Source organism: Loxodonta africana, chromosome 7 (genome assembly GCF_030014295.1).
Source record: "Loxodonta africana isolate mLoxAfr1 chromosome 7, mLoxAfr1.hap2, whole genome shotgun sequence".
NCBI lineage: Eukaryota > Metazoa > Chordata > Mammalia > Proboscidea > Elephantidae > Loxodonta > Loxodonta africana.
Window position 1 is genome coordinate 114073445 of NC_087348.1, and position 16262 is coordinate 114089706.

At 42.0% G+C, this 16262-nt stretch overlaps 1 pseudogene; it reads right to left on the reverse strand.

Annotated features, from left to right (window-relative positions):
- Positions 1–8316: 8316 nt before the first annotated feature.
- On the reverse strand, positions 8317–9115 carry LOC100674168 (single-stranded DNA-binding protein, mitochondrial-like; annotated as a pseudogene).
- Positions 9116–16262: the final 7147 nt, after the last annotated feature.

The window sequence follows — 16262 nt, forward strand, 5'->3', positions numbered from 1 at the left end:
TAAACCTCATAACTGTGAGTATGGTCTGTGAGTTCTGTGTGGCCATTGCAACGAATTATTGAACCCAGTAGAGAAGTGAGAGTGCTGTGGGAAGGACACCTGGTGTCAGAATTGGTAAAATGGTTGGAGAGAGGAGGTATGTTTGACCTCTACCTCATAGGAATCAGCCTTGGGCTAATGCTGTTGATAATGGCTTTCCTTCCCCTTTATGACGTTAGATGAGGTCTGATGCCACACTACCATTTTTACAAGGGGGGCCACTTTCGTCTCAGGGAGGTATGCAATGGAGCTTTTCTGTGTCCTCTTTCTGGGGGAGGAAAGACATAGTGGAATCTCTGCTGTAATTAGTTTCCTGCCCACTGCTGACAACAGCCGAGGGGAAAAGTCAAAGTAGAGCTGTCCCCCGACCCTACATGGTGCAGAATGCAGTTCACTTTCTCAGGAACAACACCTGCAATCCCAGCTGACATTAATTAACTCTCACTGGTTTGACTGCTCAGCAGCACTAAATGATGAGGAAGAGTTCCTGTTTCTGAGCCTTCCTAAAGGAGAGGAGGCTAAGAAACTGCCCCATGTCCCTAGAGTTCATTTGCAGAGCTGGGCCCATCTTACCACTGGGACAAGTTCAGTCTACACAGCTGTCTAAGGCTCCCATTGTGACAGAACCTAGAAATACTGATTAAGTCCATAGTTTGTGGGGTCATCTTAATTAGGCACACCAAGCTGCGTGGATTCGAGATTCAATTAAAAGCAGTCTTATGTTGAAATCCAAGCACCATCTCTTGGAAAAGCTTAATCTTTTTTAAAAAATAATTTTTATTGTGCTTTAAGTGAAAATTTACAAATCAAGTCAGTCTCTCACATATGAACTTATATACACCTGACTACATACTCCCATTTACTCTCCGCCTAAGGAGTCAACCCACTCCCTCCTTTCAGTCTCTTCTTTTGTGACCGTTTGCCAGTTTCTAGCCCTCTCTACCTTCCCACGAAAACCCTGGTGGCATAGTGGTTAAGTTCTACAGCTGCTAACCAAAGGGTCGGCAGTTCAAATCCACCAGGTGCTCCTTGGAAACTCTATGGGGCAGTTCTACCCTGTCCTATAGGGTCAATATGAGTCGGAATCGACTCAATGGCACTGGGTTTGGTTTGGTTTGGTTCTACCCTGCCATCTCCCCTCCAGACAGGAGATGCCACCATAGACTCAAGTGTCTACCTGATACAAGTAGCTCACTCCTCAACAGCATCTCTCTCCAACCCATTGTCCAGTCCATTCCATGTCTGATGAGTTGTCTTCGGAAATGGTTCCTAACCTGGACCAACAGAAGGTTTGGGGACCATGACCACCGGGATTCCTCTAGTCTCAGTCAGACCATTAAGTCTGGTCTTTTTGTGTGAATTTGCGGTCTGCATTCCACTGCTCTCCTGCTCCCTCAGGGGTTCTCTGTTGTGCTCCCTGTCAGGGCAGTCATCAGTTGTGGCCAGGCACCATCTAGTTCTTCTGGTCTCAGGATGATGTAAGTCTCTAGTTCACGTGGCTCTTTCTGTCTTTTGGGCTCATAATTATCTTGTGATCTTGGTGTTCTTCATTCTCCTTTGATCCAGGTGGGTTGAGACCAATTGATGCATCTTAGACGGCCGCTTTTTAGCATTTCAGACCCCAGATGCCACACTTCAAAGTGGGATGCAGAATGTTTTCTTAATAGAATTTATTTGCCAATTGACTTGGATGTCCCCTGAAGCCATAGTCCCCAAACCCCTGCCCTTACTCCGCTGACCTTCGAAGCATTCAGTTTATCCCAGAAACTTCTTTGCTTTTGGTCTAGTCCAGTTGAACTGACCTTCCAGGTATTGAGTATTGTCCTTCCCTTCACCTAAAGTAGTTCTAATCTACTATCTAATCAGTAAATAACTCTCTCCCACTCTCCCTCCCTCCCCCCTCTCATAACCACAAAAGAATTTGTTCTTCTCAGTTAAAACTATTTCTCAAGATCCTACAATATTTGTCCTTTTGCATCTGACTAATTTCACTCAGCATAATGCCTTCCAGGTTCCTCCATGTTAAGAAATGTTTCACAGATTCGTCATTGTTCTTTATCGATGTGTAGTATTCCATTGTGTGAATATACCACAATTTATTTAACCATTCATCCCTTGATGGACACCTTGGTTGCTTCCAGCTTTTTGCTATTGTAAACAGAGCTGCAGTAAACATGGGTGTGCATATATCTGTTCGTGTAAAGGCTCTTATTTCTCTAGGGTATATTCCGAGGAGTGGGATTTCTGGGTTGTACAGTAGTTCTATTTCTAACTGTTTAAGAAAATGCCAGATAGATTTCCAAAGTGGCTGTACCATTTTACATTCCCACCAGCAATGTATAAGAGTTCCAACCTCTCCGCAGCCTCTCCAGCATTTATTATTTTGTGTTTTTTGAATTAATGCCAGCCTTGTTGGAGTGAGATGGAATCTCGTCATAGTTTTAATTTGCATTTCTCTAACGGCTAATGATCGAGAGCATTTCCTCATGTATTTGTTAGTCACCTGAATATCTTCTTTAGTGAAGTACGTGTTCATATCCTTTGCCCAATTTTTAATTGGGTTGTTTGTCTTTTTGTGGTTGAGTTTTAACAGAGTCATATAGATTTTAGAGATTAGGCGCTGGTCAGAGATGTCATAGCTGAAAATTTTTTCCCAGTCTGTAGGTGGTCTTTTTACTCTTTTGGTGAAGTCTTTAGATGAGCATAGGTGTTTGATTTTTAGGAGCTCCCAGTTATCTGGTTTCTGTTCGTCATTTTTAGTAATGTTTTGTATTCTGTTTATACCTTGTATTTCCTAACATTGTCCCTATTTTTTCTTCCATGATCTTTATCGTTTTAGTCTTTATGTTTAGGTCTTTGATCCATTTGGAGTTAGTCTTTGTGCATGGTGTGAGGTATGGGTCCTGTTTCATTTTTTTGCAAATGGATATCCAGTTATGCCAGCACCATTTGTTAAAAAGATTATCTTTTCCCCAATTAACTGACACTAGGCCTTTGTCAAATATCAGCTGCTCATATGTGGATGGATTTATATCTGGGTTCTCAATTCTGTTCCATTGGTCTATGTGCCTGTTGTTGTACCAGTACCAGGCTGTTTTGACTACTGTGGCTGTATAATATGTTCTAAAATCAGGTAGAGTGAGGCCTCCCACTTTCTTCTTCTTTTTCTGTAATGCTTTACTCATGCGAGGCTTCTTTCCCTTCCATGTGAAGTTGGTGATTTGTTTCTCCGTCAAGTTAAAAAATGTCGTTGGAATTTGCATTGGAAGTGCATTGTATGTATAGATGGCTTTTGGTAGAATAGACATTTTTACTATGTTAAGTCTTCCTGTCCATGAGCAAGGTATGTGGAAAAGCTTAATCTTAACAGTCAGACACACTTGGGCTCAAGTCCTAACTCATTCATTTGAAAGTTGTGCAATCTGGAGCTGTTTCTTCATCTGGTAAGGTAAAAAATTATAGTCCTCTTCTCTTAGGGTTGTTATGAGAATTGAATCAGATTAGACATGCCTGACATGTAGCTTGTTGTTATTGTTAGGTACCATTGAGTCGGTTCTGACTCATAGCAGTCCTATGTGCAATAGAACAAAACAGTACCCAGTCTTGTGCCATCTGCACAATTGTTGCTACGTTTGAGCCCATTGTTGCAGCCACTGTGTCAATCCATTTTGTTCAGAGTCTTCCCCTTTTTCGATGGCCCTCTACTGACAGGTAGCAGATATTCAGTAAATGCTTGTGGTTCAGAGCTGTTTGATCCAAAAGGTATATAAACGAGGCACAAGACTACATGTATCTTATTTGCCATAAGAAAATTAGTCTAAATTGTCCAAGCTAGATATCTGGGAGTCATCCTTGACTCCTCCTTCACCCTCATTCACTGAGGCCCGTCAGCTACCAAGCTCTGCCAGGTCTAACTCACAAGTATCTTTCATATTTTTCAAGTTTTCTTCCTCAAGTCAGGTTATACAGTGAAACCTGTGAGAACTGGAACTCAATAGAACTGCCTTGTTTTTCCAGATCTCTCAAGTTTTCCACCTTTGACAGGGTATAGTCTTACAACTGTCTATTGCTCTGTTTAGTGGGAAACATTTGAGTTTTCCTTCCTGACAGGTTTCTGTCTTACATAGGCTCTGGCTTTCTCAGGTTTTACTGTATTATGTCACGTATTTTCCAATATTAGCATCTTTGTTGATCAATTTACTAATCAAAAAGACAAGCATACCTAACAATTTGAGCTCATCGGTATGAGATAATCAGTGTTCCCAAAAGGGAACAAAACTGCATGGCCCTGGGAAGCACTGCCCCAAGTAAATCCACCATTTCAAATAGACTGTTTAAATTGCTGAGGATGAATCGAGGACCATCTTAACTTCTGGCTTAAAGGGGCCTGTTATAGGTTGAATCATGTCCCTGCAAAATCTGTGTTAACTTGGGTAGGCTATGATTCCCAGCATTATGCGATTGTCCACCATTTTGTCATCCGATATGATTTCCCTATGCGTTGTAAATCCTACCTCTGTGATGTTAAGGAGTCAGGATTGGAGGCATTTATGTTAATGAGGCAGGACTCAATCTACAAGATTAGGTTCTGTCTGAGGTCAATCTCTTTTGAGATATAAAAGATAGAAGCAATCAGAGAAATGCAGGGACCTCATACCACCAAGAAACAAGAGCCAGGAGAATAGTGCTTCCTTTGGGCCCAGGGTCCCTGCACTGAGAAGCTCCTAAACCAGGAGAAGATTGATGACAAGGCCCTTCCCTCAGAGCTGACAGAGACAGAAAGCCTTCCCATGGAGTTGGCACCCTGAATTCAGGCTTCTAGCCTCCCAGACTGTGAGGGAATAAATTTCTCTTTCTTAAAGCCATCCACTTGTGGTATTCCTGTTACAGCAGCACTAAATGACTAAGACAGGCCCTTCATGATCTGCTTTCTCTCTCTCTCTAGCTTCACCTGTTGACCCATCCCACCTTTTACTTTTCACATTTCATCAGATGGAATTATTTACTGCTTCCTGGACAAGCCATGCTCTCCCTTTGTATATACTATTCCCTCTGTTTTTAGTGAGAGACCCATTTGGTCTCATGTACTTGTTTGAACTAAGAAGCCCCTTTGTCATGTGTGTTTTATAACTCTAATTATTGGCTGAAACATAAACTTTGGGAGTGTCTTCAGCTCTGAGTTCACAGGGAGTCAGGGGCCGTAGTCTTGGGGACTCCTCCAGTCTCTGTCAGAAGATCAGAGATCACAGTCTTCAGTATGGATTGCACCTCAACGTAAAGAAAACAAAAATGTTCACAACTGGACCAATAAGCAACATCATGACAAACAGAGAAAAGATTGAGGTTGTCAACGATTTCATTTTACTTGGATCCACAATCAACAGCCATGGAAGCAGTAGTCAAGAAATCAAATAAGGCATTGCATTGGGTAAATCTGCTGCAAAGGACCTCTTTAAAGTGTTGAAAAACAAAGAAGTCACCTTGAAGACTAAGGTGCACCTGACCAAGCCATGGTATTTTCAATCGCATCATATGCATGTGAAAGCTGGACAACAAATAAGGAAGACTGAAGAAGAATTTATGCCTTTGAATTGTGATGTTGGTGAAGAATATTGAATATACCACGGACTGCCAAAAGAACGAACAAATCTGTTTTGGAAGAATTGCAACCAGAATGCTCATTAGAAGCAAGGACAGCGAGACTGCGTCTTACATACTTTGGACATGTTGTCAGGAGGGATCAGTCCCTGGAGAAGGACCTCATGCCTGGCAAAGTACAGGATCAGTGGAAAAGAAGAAGACCCTCAATGAGGTGGATTGACACAGTGGCTGCAACAATGAGCTCAAGCATAACAACAATTGTAAGGATGGCGCAGGATCAGGCAGCATTTCGTTCTGTTGTGCATAGGGTTGCTATGAGTTGGAACCGACTCGATGGCACTTAACAACAACAACAACTGTCAGAGCAGGAAGTCTAGTCTTTTGTTGTGAATTTGAATTTTGTTCTGCATTTTTCTCCTGCTCTGCCTGCGACCTTTTATTGTGATCCCTGTGAGAGCTGTAGGTGGTGGTAGCTGGGCACCATCTAGTTCTTCTGGGCTCAGGTTGGTAGAGGCTGTGGTTCATGTGGTCCGTTCATTAGTCCTTTGGACTAATATTTTCCTTGGGTCTTCGGTTTTCTTCAAGGCTGACTTCTTGAACTAATTGTGTTGGAGCTTCTGCTTGTTTTTGTAACCAGTGGGTGAAATCAGTGAGTTTCAGCCCAAATTATTTCTTCAAGGAAGTTCCTGAAAACTGAGCTCTTCTCTCATTTAACTGACCCCTTCTCTCTCTTAACTTTCTTCTTCTTTGTTTTCTTGGGGAGGGCTTTCGTATATGTCCGCCTGTAGTCACTGTAACTACCCATTCTGTTTGGAACACTTTTTCTCAGCCCTTTGTGGCAAACCACCAAAGCCACTTGCCATTGTATCTCTAGAGCCTAGAACAATGCCTAAAGTATCGTAGGCCTTCAGTAAATATTTGCTGAATGAATGTCTATAAACACCATCTATTGGTTCTTATTCATCTTTGAAGTCACTCTCTTCCCTTAAAAATGGGTCAAAAAGAAAAATTAAGATGAATTGAGTACTATTGTGTGCCAAGAGTTCTAATTGTACTATTTTAAAAGTTCTTCAGAAAAACTTGTTCAGGTTCCAGAAAAGGAACCTGAAACTCAGAGATGTTAAGAGACTTGGTTCCAGGCCATAGGACTCATAACAGAGTAAATACTTCAACCCAGATTGGTTCTAAATGAATTTTTGACATGAAGCAGCAGGGCCATTTATCTTCCTCTTCTTTGTACTCTACAGCTGCCTTGAGATGTTCAAAAGTTCCAACATGCCTTGAAATTTGCTCTCATGCTATTGAGAGTGGCTTGTTCCCAGACAATAATGTTGTTGTTGTTAGGTGCCGTCAAGTTGGTTCCAACTCATAGTGACCCTGTGCACAACAGAACAAAACACTGCCTGGTCCTGCACCATCCTTACAATCATTGTTATGCTTGAGCTCATTGTTGCAGCCACTGTGTCAACCCACCTTGTTGAGGTCTTTGTCTTTTCTGCTGACCCTGTACTTTGTCAAGCATGATGTCCTTCTCCAGGGACTGACTTCTCCTGACAACATGTACAAAGTATGTAAGATGCAGTCTCGTCATCCTCACTTCTAAGGAGCATTCTGGTTGCACTTCTTCCAAAACAGATTTGTTTGTTCTTTTGGTAGTCCATGGTATATTGATGATTCTTCACCAGCCCCACTATTCAAAGGCGTTCCCAGACAATAGGCCAACTCATTCTGGAGCTTAAAAAGAGAGGAAGAGACATACAGGATACAAGCTAGGACTGACAACCTCTCCTACAGTGCCGTCTTGCCTAGACACCTCTCTTCTCTCCAGGTCTCTGAATTTGGCTCTGCGCTGGCTACTGTGTAGGGGACGCAGATGAATCTTTAGCTAGAGACTCAATACCACAGGCTATTCTAGGGAAAATCTCTGCAAAATCAGCTATTTGTTGGGAATGAATTGTGAAGAAAAAGTGTAAATAATGGATCATTTTCCAATACTAGCTATTCCCCTCATCTTTGGCAGCTATTACAGACGCTCAGTAAATGTTAATTAAATAACAACTCAGTGAGGCTGATGCAATTGTCAGGGAAAGAACAGCCAGGGAAGATTTTGTGGAAGTCACAGAGTAGCCATCCTGGCATGGCATATGAAACACTTCAGAGGCCCTGTAGGCTATCTTTCTCCGAAAAGGATTTGTTTTCTCTTCTCCCAGGCAATTATAAGGGGGTAAATGAGATCACCTTAATCCAGTCAGGGGTTGGACTGATTTAAAGCTGCATTTCCTTTTTGTAAACTTGGGTCTGTTTCTAATTGCCATTATTCCTAGGATACAGGTCTTGAAACAGCAAATGAAAGCCTGAGGTATTTCCCAGGTTCCGTTTTGCTGGATAGGCCCTGAATTCCAATTTGTTCTCCTCAGCATGGTGGTATGGCTGAAAGCTCTGCTTAGGTTCCCAGCCTCTTATGGGGTACTTTTGGTTTGGCTTATCAGCATAACTCTATACTCTTTATGTATAGACAAATGCTTTGAGAAGAACAGTATCTCATAGCAACAAGCTCACTTCTTTGTGATCCCTTCTCTCTTGATCCCTCTATTCCTGGCTCCTTGGTAGCCCTGAACTTCACTTTCTGCCAAAAGCTCTGCTTAGCTACTGCTTTCTGTTCAGCTTCCTGCTTGGCTTGTCAGACTTATCCTAAAATAATTATGGGCTAGCAAATTCCTTGAGGGGGAAACACAGCATAAAATGTCAGGCTCACCTCAGTGAATTTTCCCTTCCCTCAGAGCTCTTGGTCCCTCATGTCCTGGCTTCTTGGGAAACGCCTGAATACCTTCAACCACTTTTTTTTTTATTGTGGTAAACACACATGCAACAAAACATTTGCCTTTTCAGCATTTTTTTACACATAAAATTCAGGGGCATCAATCATATTCATCTTATTCAAAAAATTTTTCTATAAAGCGGTATTTTAATTTTTGTCCTTAGGAACTATAAAGACCATACATAATTTGGAAATGAGACTACCAAACATTGACCAAAGAAGACGCGTCCACTCTAGCCTTCTCTTTTGTCTGGTCACTTAGAAATAAAATGTTATCAGCTATGATCACCATTGCCTGTCATCTCGTATTATTTTTATCTATGTATTCACCGTAGTCTACTTTCCCTTCCCCATAAATGCGAGACCTTTTTTTCCCCATACCAACGGGAATACTGACATTCTGTGCCATGTTGTCTTTTGACGGGTGTCACCCATTTGTTATACTTCACTTTACCCTAATCAACACAACTCATTGTTCCTAGAGAAAATATAGTGACTGGATTTTTCCCTTCCACCTGTCTCATGACAGGGTGCTGACTCACTCGCCCATGTAAAATGCACAGGATTCAGAGATCTTTTGAGAACCAAACTGCTAGCTATTTCGAACTCATGTCTTACACACTGGTGAAGCACCTATAACACAGGTCTTGGAAACATGGCTTCTATTTTCTTTTCTTACACTCTAATTTTAATCTTTTCCTGAGGCCCCAGCCCCAACAGTCCCCTGTCCAACCATTTTGTAAATCCAGCTTCTCTGTTGCTGTTTGTCAGTGGGAGGTTTGACGTATTGCAAATTAGTCAGAGGCAGCCGACATAGCTGAGAGTCAAGTCAGTTTCCTGCTTTTTATTTTTATTTTTTCAAATTCCACTTAAACAGAAATTCTGGGTGAGTTTCAAGATGATAAAAATTTACCTGAATCATTATATAATGAAGGTTCATCATAAACAAATTCAACCATATGCACTTCAACCATAACCCACATATGGGTTAGAGAGAACGACCGTTTAAGTGTTGTGAGCAATTCTGCTAACCATCTACTTGCTAAAGGTGTGCTCCAAGCTGAATGTGAGATGGGAGGCATGCACCTGTCTTTTTCTCAGTCAGCTTCAGTGTGAGCTGGCTGCCATACTGAGGATGATTCCAGAATTAAGAAGAGAGAGTACAATGTTTGTACAACCTGGCCCCTGAAAGCCAACTGCCTTATCTTGTGTTCAGCTGAAGAAATGGTGGTATAGTTTGCAACTGTGTGTTCGACTTAACTGAAAAATGGCATTTCAGCCTCCAAAATGATACCTTCAGGAGAGACTTTCATAATTCTATTATGAATTCTATGCAATTTTCACCTTGCACGCTAACTTTCAAGGTCTATCTCTGTGTTAAATGTAACTCTACCCATGGGGTGCTCACTATTCTGCTCTAATTACCTCACAGCCCCAGTGCTGAGGAAAAGAACCTTTATGGGAGAAGAGTCATCATGCCCTTCTGAGGAGCTGTGAAGTGAGAGCCACCCTCAGGAATAAAAGGAGAGGACAAAAATTCAGAGACACTTTCCGTGCCCATGCCAATATGGAGTCAAAGACTGAAAAAAAGCAACTGTGACTCTTAATATGTTGGAAAGATACCTTAATCTTTTTTAATTCATCACATTTATCTTTTCTATAGCCTCTGCCCATTTTCATTGGGTGAGTAAAATCTAAAGGGCTGCTCTGCAGAAAAGGAGAACCTCAAGGGTTGGGTAGCGGCCACTCTGAAGAGCATCAGACAGCAAACTGGGTGTATGGGACCTGTGAGAAGGAGGGAAGGGGAGGGAAGTTCCACAGCAGGCTTGGGATGCCACATTTTCACTTAGTGAAAATGCATCAACTTGTACCTTAAGATTTGTGTGTTTAGATATATAGATATATTTTTTGCATGTATGCCATCAAGTTGATTCTGACTCATAACGATCCTATGTAACAGAGTGGAACTGCCCCACAGTGTTCCCTAGGCTGTAATCTTTACAGGAGCAGATTGCCAGGTCTTTTCTCCCATGGAGCTGCTGGGTGGGTTAGAACTGCTGACCTTTCGGTTAGCAGCCAAATGCTTAACTATTGTGCCACCAGGGCTCCTTACATAGATATGGGCATATAGATATATTACAATTCTATTAAAATTTACTTAAAAATTAAATCTGATGAGCTGTTTAAGATGGGAATGAGACTCTTATGTGGCATTCAAGAAGAGAAATTGCTTTTCTGATGAGAGGAAGGCAGGAGAAGAATGAGGAAGGCAGGGAGGGAGGGCTACAATGGGATGGGGCACAGGGGCCAGCAAGGTAGGGAGAGGCTGGGACTAAGAAAGGGGACAGACCTGAGCCATTCCATGCTGGGGAGGGCTGAGAAGGTTTTAAGAATCTCTGTTTTGTCATGTTCCCTTTAAAGTCCTTCTCTTACTTATCGGACTGCAGAGGCTTTATGGGAGCAGAGTTTAGTGGAACTAGAGGGAAGGGCTGGGTTTCTTGGCTGCAGTCACATCAGGAGACAGCATTTGCATAAGCAGGAGATTGGAGGGAGGAGGGACAACGGATTCACAGAAAAATCAGGAAGCTTTCCCATTTCCCCCCGGCTACAAACTTGGAGATGTTACAGAATTTCCAGAAAATTCAGTAAAAGCGCACATCATTGCATCCATGAACTACTTCCTCTCCTCTCATGAGACCAGGACTGGAACGTGCCTGGCTACCATGACTGCATGTTCTGATCATAGACACAGTAGATGGATCCTGATCAAAAGGGGAAAAAAATGTGGAACAGAACTGCAGATTTCTACGGATTCCAGACTTACTGGACTCATTGAGACTGGAGGAACCCGTGAATCTATTTCCCTGAGGTACTCTTTAAACCTTTAACCCAGGGGCAGATTATCCAATAAGCAAGGTAAGCGTGGGCTTACTTGTGCTTACTTACTAATCTGTGGTGCACAATTTCACATGGATTTCATCATACCACATTAAAGTGAAATTGTGAGTAAGCACAAGTAAAACCGTGCTTACCTTGCTTACTGGATAATTTGCCCCTGTTTTAACCAAAACTATTCCTGAAGTCATCTTTAAAAACTAAACAACAATTTAGCTCAATCAGTAAAAAAAAAAAAAAAATTTTTTTTTTTTTTTTTAGTAAAGAACGTGTGCCTTGAGTATATGTATAAGACCAAATTGACAACAGCCACTATAAAGCATAGATGAGAAGACCAGGGGAGCAGGGAGTCTTAACATAATGGCAGTGAAATAATTTGAGTAGAAATAGTGAGATTATTAACACAAAGTGAAGGATGTAACCAATGTCACTGAACTGTACATGTAGAAACTGTTAAATGGGTGCATGTTTTGCTGTGTATTTTCACCAAAACATAAAATAAATATTTTTAAAAAGCCCATGCCAAAGTTTTATTACAATCTTGCTGCAAGTGAAAAGACCTCTAGGAGGCCAATTCAAATATTCTTTTTTGGTATTTCGTAGAAAAAGGAAATGGTTAGGTCATTGTTAGACCAAGACGCAAAAAGAAAAGATTGGTTAAACCCCACTGGACAACTGACTGACAGTCTGCAGGTGGATGGGTGAGTGAGGGACTAGTTTCCCAGCACAAATCTTAATCTTCTTAAAGTTTATTGAAAAAAAAACAACAACTGATCAATTAAGCATTTTATCAGAAATGGTCTTTTTTTTTTTTTCCCCAGGAGTAGACTTTGAATTACATCACCCCAAAAAGTTCTATCCTAGACCAGATTTAAGACATATGTATATGTTTTTGTTTTTTGTTTTTTTTACAGGGGTTCCCAGCTATTTGGCCAGCTACCTGAGGGCTAGTGGGTACCCAGCTGACATCTGAGTTGTATTCTAAGGATGCTGTGCCCCAGTGGCACCCATTTCACAGACCCTTCTTCACCAGCTCTGCCCTATGATCCTGTACACTTATATCCTCCATAGGAGCAGCTGCCTTCCAGCTTGTCCTCACACTCCAAGAGATGGGAATTATCCCGCTCTTACAAAATACAGAATCCTTTTCAAGGCCCTCGAGGCCCTGTGTGGTCTTTGCCTTCCCCTCTAATCTTATGTGAGTCCATCTTCTCTTGGTTCATTGTCCTGAATCCACATTAGCCTCCCTTCTGTTCTTCCAACCTGTTGAGCCTTTTTCTGTTTGGGGCTTTGTACTTGCTATTCCCTCTGCCTGGAGCATTCTTCAGCAGAGCTGGCCATTTGTCATTCAGGGCTCATTTCCAATGTCACTTCCTCAGAGAAGTTTTGCCCACACTTATTAGCTTCCTTGGAAACCCTGGTGGTATAGTGGTTAAATGCTACGGCTGCTAACCAAAAGGTGAGCAGTTCAAATCCACCAGGCGCTCCTTGGAAACCCTATGGAGCAGTTCTACTCTGTCCTGCAGGGTTGCTATGAATCGGAACTGACTTGACAGCAATAGGCTTGGGCATTAGCTTCCTAAGGAGCCCTGGCGGTGCAACAATTAAGTATTTGACTGTTAACCGAAAGGTTGGCAGTTTGAGCCTATCCAGCAGTTCCCTGGAAGAAAAGACCTGGCAATCTGCTCTTGTAAAGGTTAAAAAACCAAAAAAAACCTATTGTTGTCAAGCTGATTCAGACTCACAATGAGCCTATAGGGTTTCCAAGGAACGCGGGGTGGATTTGAACTGCCGACCTTTTTGGTGAGCAGCCATAGCCCTTAACCACTATACCACCAGGGTTTCTAGACTAGAAAACCCTACAAGGCAGTTCTACTCTGTCACATGGGGTCACTATGAGCTGAAAATCTACTTAACAGCATCCAACAACACCAACATTAGTTTCTTAGGGTTGCCATAACAAAGTACCACCTACTGGTTGGCTTAAAATATCAGAAATTCATTCTCTCATAGTTCTGGAGGCTGGAAATACAAAATCAAGGTATTGGCAGGGCCATGCTCCCTCTGACTCAACTAGGGGAAAATCCTTCCTTGTCTCTTCCAGCTTCTAGTAACCCAGGTTTTGCTTGGCTTATAGTGGCATAACTCCAATCTCTATCTCTGCCTTCACATGGCCGTCTTTCCTCTGTGCCTGCAGCTATGTCTCGTCTCCTTGTCTGATAAGAACACCCAGATTGCATTAAGGTTCCGCCCTACTCCAGTATGACCTCACATTAACTGATTACATCCACAAAGACCCTATTTCTAAATCAGGTCACATTCTGAGGTTTTGGGAAGGAACATTTTGGGAGGATGACACACTAAGTAACCCAGTACACTGCCTAAAACAGCTTTCCCTACCCAAATTACCTTCCATTCATATTTTATCTTGTTTACTTCCTTCACAGCACTTAGCATCACCTGCCTTCATCTTGTCACTAATGCGCATCCTTTTCTCTTGTCTCCTTTCCCTACTAGATTGTTAGATGCATACGAGCAAGAAACTTCTCTGTATTGTTAACTACAGTATCCAAGTATATCCAATACACAGTATCCAAATGCTCAGATGCTGTACTGAATATTGGATGTAGAATAATTATACGTTGGAGAATGTTGAATAAATGTATGCGGTAACTGGGGACTCAGAGTAGTTGATCATTTGCATAAAACCTCATAGCTTTACGTAGGGGGATGAGAAAATTAGCTTGACTTACTCCAAAGCCCCTACTGGTCTCACTGTCCCCTTTACCTTGTTTGCCTCTTAATCCTAGGGGTCCCCAACCCATTTTCATGGTTAGGTATCCTCAGTCTATGGCCTGATAACATAAGAGCTGATTCTCTGGGGATTTCCCTTGACCCAGAGGCCACAAATCCCTTCTGATGCTGTGGGCAATCCTTTGACACTCAGTTTTCTCTGATCTGGTTGCCCTCCTTCCAAAGCACAAGATGCTCACTGGGCAGCCCCAAAGCATCTCCTCTTCCCCACCTTAGAAATCTTCCATTCCACAATCATGCAAAAGTCATTCAAAACTTATCAGAGGCCAGGCCTGTTAAGTTGTTGTTTCTGTTAGGTACCATCGAGTCTGTTCTAACTCATATTGACCCTGTGTACAACAGGACGAAACACTGCCCAGGCCAGCTCCATCCTCACAATTATTGTTATGCTTGAGCCCATTTTTGCAGCCACCGTGTCAACCCACCACACTGAGGGTCTTCCTATTTTTTGCTGGTCGTCTATTTTGTCAAGTATGATGTCCTTCTCCAGGGACTGGTCCCTCTTGATAACAGGTCCAAAGTATGTGAGACTAAGTCTTGCTTCTAAGGAGCATTCTGGTTGTACTTTTTCAAGACAGATTTGTTCATTCTTCTGGCAGTCTGTGGTATATTCAATATTCTTCACCAACTCCAGGTGAATCAATTCTTCTTTGGTCTTTCTTATTCATTGTCCAACTTTCACATGCATATGAGGCGATTGAAAACACCATGGCTTGGGTCAGGCGTACCTTAATCCTTACAAGTGACATGTTTGGTTTTCAATACTTTCAAGAGGTCTTTTGCACAGATTTGTCCAGTGCAACTCATTGTTTGATTTTATAATTACTGCTTCTATGGGTGTTGATTGTGGATCCAAGTAAAATGAAATCCTTTACAACATCAATCTTTTCTGCATTTATCATGATGTTGCTTATTGGTCCAGTTGCGAGGATTTTTGTTTTCTTTATGTGGAGGTGTAATCCATACTGAAGGCTATGGTCTTTGTAAGTAAGTGTTTCAAGTCCTCTTCACTTTCAGCAAGCAAGGTTGTATCATCTGCATACCACGTGAATGAGTCTTCCTCCAATCTTGATGCTGCATACTTCATCATATAGTTCAGCTTCTCAGATTATTTGCTCAGCATACAGATTGAATTAGTACGGTAAAAGGAAACAATCTTGACACACACCTTTCCCGACTTTAAACCACGCAGTATCCCCTTGTTCTGTTTGAACGACTGCCTTTTGGTCTAAGTACAGGTTCCTCATGAACACAATTAAGTGTTTTGGAATTCCCATTCTTCACAATGCTACCCATAATTTGTTATGATCCACACGTCAAATACCTTTGCATAGTCAAAAAAAACACACAGGTAAACATCTTTCTGGTATTCTCTACTTTCAGCCAAGAGCCATCTGAAATCAGCAATGATATCCCTCATTCCACATGCTTTTCTGAATCTGGCTTGAATTCCTGGCAGTTCCCTGTTGGTGTACTGCTGCAGCCACTTTTGAATCACCTTCAGCAACACTTTATGTGTGTGTGTGATATTAATGATATTGTTTGATAATGTCCGATTTTGTTGAATCACCTTTCTTTGGAATGGGCTCTAATATGGAACTCTTCCACTTGGTCTGTTCTAGGAGCTCTAAATCAGAGCTCCATTTTCTTTCCTCAGTTTCTCTAAAATGGAAGTAAATAACCTCTTGTATCTTTTTTTCTTCAAAGAAACCCTGGTGGTGCAGTGGTTAAATATGCTTAGCTGCTAACCAAAATGCTGATGATCTGAACACACCAGCTGCTCCACGAGAGAAAGATGTAGCAGTCTGCTTCCCTAAAGATTACAGCCTTGGAAACCCTACGGGGCACTTCTATTCTGTCCTTTAGGGTCACTATGAGTTGGAATCGACTCTACAGCAATGGGTTTGGTTTTTGGTTATCTCTTCTCTTCATCAGCCCCTTTTCTGCAAGGTCTTGAGCCCAGAGCTCTGCTCACACCTGTCGGGTCCTGTCCCCAGTGTAGGCAGAAAATAATCCCTACTAGCTCAGTATAACCATTATAGCATACCAAAAACTCCGGTTTACATTGGGGTTGCTCCCACTCAGCACAGCACCT